Raw genomic sequence first — 3,506 nt, 5'->3', positions numbered from 1 at the left:
CAATGAAATATCCGGGAAAATAGATTCATTTTTATTAAAAAAAAAATGGTAAGTATCGTGCTTATCAACACTAATTATTTATTTATTAGCGATTTTAACCGATAAAGAAAATAATATTATTTATGAATATTGTGATAATAAGACCGTAGGTTATAACAATTTAATTATTTATTTGCTATACGTATACTGCCTGCAACCTGGTGGACAAGTTTGCGTTACAACAGATTGTACTCAAATTGCTATAGATAGCGCTGGCTGTAACATATTCCCTATATACTGCGTGTTAAATAATATTGTTTATGTGCCGAATAAAATACAATGAAAATATTAACAATCATAATAATATTCAATAGTTAAATTCAAAATATGTCTGTGAATATAAAATTATTTATTTGAAATTTTCAAAACAGACCTTTATCATTGAACTAATCAGACACAAGTTTTACCAAACAAAAAATATTGGCCCATGGGGGGATCGAACCCACGACCTTCGCGTTATTAGCACGACGCTCTAACCAACTGAGCTAATGGGCCAAGATGTGAGATGTGCTCATCTTAAATGCTTTTACGAACATATGTTTCTGAATTATCCATAGAATATATTATTCAATTTACAATTTTTATACACGAGTAAAGCCCTTTAACAATTTAAAGAGATATATTTACACATTTTTAAATGATAACAATAAATCAATAGTATTCAGTTATAAGTATATAACATTTATACAACATATATATAATTTAAAAATTTAAACTAAAAATGAATATTAACCTTATAAATTATAATGGCAAAGGTAGGTACGTACTTACCCGTTAAAACTTTTTTAAATAACAATTCTTAACAACAAATCAGCCCATTTACGGCGTTTCTAAAAAATGCACCATGATCTATGATAAATAATTGGAAAAATATGGTATCATTGGTATCTATATACTGGGTATTAGGTATATAAATTCTAAACAGGTACAAGGTAATAGACAATAGTAAGGTTCAACTGGTTCAAGTACATATTACCTACTTTTTATTTTTTATTTTAAATACAAAATGCAAAATATATTTTTTAAATAATGAATCATTACCATAAGTAAGTAAAATGGGTGAAATTAAAATACTTTAAGTCTTAAAAGTTATGTGATCAACTTAAGAAGAAATGGCTGGCTGAAGAACCGAATCTCAACACAATTATGTTGTCCGGGCGACCGGGCTTGACGATTTGTAAGTGTTTTACATAATATTATATAGATTGTAGCCTATAGATATACCATTACTAATGTTAAATAAAATAATAATATAGTTTTTTTTACAAATTCAGATTATTATTATTGTTATTAATTATATTATCTAAACTCTAAAGGTTTACTGCAAAGGAGTTTTTTTTGTGGGGGGGTCTCTTCTACATCATTATTATGGACACTATCATTTGACGTAAAAAAAATAGCCCAATGTATTAGTATTTTACTCATGCTTACAATAAAATATCTTTATTTAAACGGGAAAAGTGAAATTAATTTTATTAGATCCGACGGCATGTTCAGAGGTATATTTTTAAGCTAATTTTACAGTTTATCTGAAATATCTGATCTGATTATCGATTTTTGGCGGATTATTATGGTAAATTTTGGACACTTCCAAGATATACCACCGCTGCAAAGTGCAAACCCTTATTTTAAACTTGTCATATGAATATATGATTAATTTTGTAATTATATAAATCAGCTATAGCCTATAAAGCTATAATGTAAATAATATGCAGATGCATAAATTTAAAAATTGATCAATTGTCAAATGAGTTACCTATCATATATTTTGTTTATTGAGTTCTTTAAGTCTAAACATAGGCGTGCGCACGGGGGGTTCCAGGTGTGCCAGGGCACCCCCCGACATGTAATTGGGGCCCTAAAATTTAAATACTATAGCATATTACATATATATGGGTCCGTATTTTAACTAATGTTACTAGAATAAAAATGGTATTTTTTCTAGAATATGTCGTAAAAAAAATTATGTTTCGGGATAAAAAAAATAATACAACGTAAACTATTTTAAATTTGCGTGATAAAACTTATTATGATTATAACAGCTAGATGTTATTGACTACAAAAGTAAAAATAATAAATAAATATTACAATTATATTGAAAATAGATTTTAGGTCCAACTATCTATTGAAATATATTATATATTACTTGGTACTAGTAATAACACTGATTAATATGTGATATAAATATATAATATAAGTAATGTTTATTCGTGCATTATAATTTATAAAAAATATGATGTACATGTCTTTTTAAGAGAGGGCCCAAAAAATTGTAGGCACCCCCGAAATATAAAAGATACGATGAGATATATCGAAGAAAAAGGTATTTAGATGCTTATCGTTCCTAGGTAGGTACTATATATATTAGATGCAATGAGCAAAATAAAAAATGTATATTATATTACGTTTCGGATTAATAATAAAATGTATCTTTAAGACCATTGCTATTATCACAGCCAGCAAATAGACTATATAGAGGTAGGTATATATATAATGTTTAATATTTAGTGTTTATTTACTCGAATGTTTGTACGAACAAGAAAACGTATTTTGACTGTGGTGATCATCAGATATGCGTTGCACCTTCGTATAATATATTACATAACGTAAATATAATCGTTATTATTTTGATGGTGGTGAAAGTACAAGCTCTCGGTGTCGCTAGTGCCAGATTTTTTTTTTTTTTTTTGGAAAACGAGATAGTCACAGGTACACATATATACCCGACACGTCCACACTTATACCTATATAACACGTCTATAAGTATAGCTCCCGCGGGAGCAGTACATCAGGACTTCAGTAGGTAAACATAAAAAAGTCGACTGCAGCAGCGTCCAATTATTATTATAATATTACTATCGTATACTATATATACGCCTATTTGCCGGGGAAACCAGTATCTTACGGGCAAACTATACCTATAATAATATATTATATCGTATTATTAGTATTATTGTGTGCGCCTATATTATAATATATATACATACACACACGGGTCGTGATATAGAATATATACCGCTGTTATACGCGTAGACGGCGGTGAGTGATCTATGTGACCGGTGTCGCGATCGCGGTAGCCACATCGGCGCGGCAGTGGCGGAAAGTCGCTATACACATACATATTATACTATATTATATATATATACTGTCTCCCTCCGCGATCGGACAAACGCATTTTATTATTATAAACCGATCGGACGCGCTCGCATTCAAACGAACCGTGGAAATGGCGCGCGCGCCGGACAGGGACACATGTACGCGTACAAATTGACGTGGACCGACTTTACGCATATTATAATGGCTATACGTATAAGCACCTTTATTATACACGTGTATGTATATATATATATATTATATTATACGTATATGTGTATGTGGGTACGCGGGTATATTATTATTATATACAATACTACGCGACGCGCGTTTCTCCGTCGTCCGCCGCCGCCGCCGTACTGGTCCAGCAGCGG

At 30.7% G+C, this 3,506-nt stretch overlaps 1 non-coding gene across 1 annotated transcript; it reads right to left on the bottom strand.

Annotated features, from left to right (window-relative positions):
- Window positions 1–460: 460 nt before the first annotated feature.
- Window positions 461–534, bottom strand: Trnai-aau (transfer RNA isoleucine (anticodon AAU)). The gene has a single exon. It is a non-coding gene; the product is annotated as a tRNA-Ile (tRNA).
- Between the last annotated feature and the right edge of the window lie 2,972 nt (window positions 535–3,506).

Source organism: Rhopalosiphum padi, chromosome 4, assembly GCF_020882245.1.
Source record: "Rhopalosiphum padi isolate XX-2018 chromosome 4, ASM2088224v1, whole genome shotgun sequence".
NCBI classification, from domain to species: Eukaryota; Metazoa; Arthropoda; class Insecta; order Hemiptera; family Aphididae; genus Rhopalosiphum; species Rhopalosiphum padi.
The sequence above is the reverse complement of the archived record's forward strand: the minus strand, read 5'-3'. Positions and strand labels throughout refer to the sequence as shown.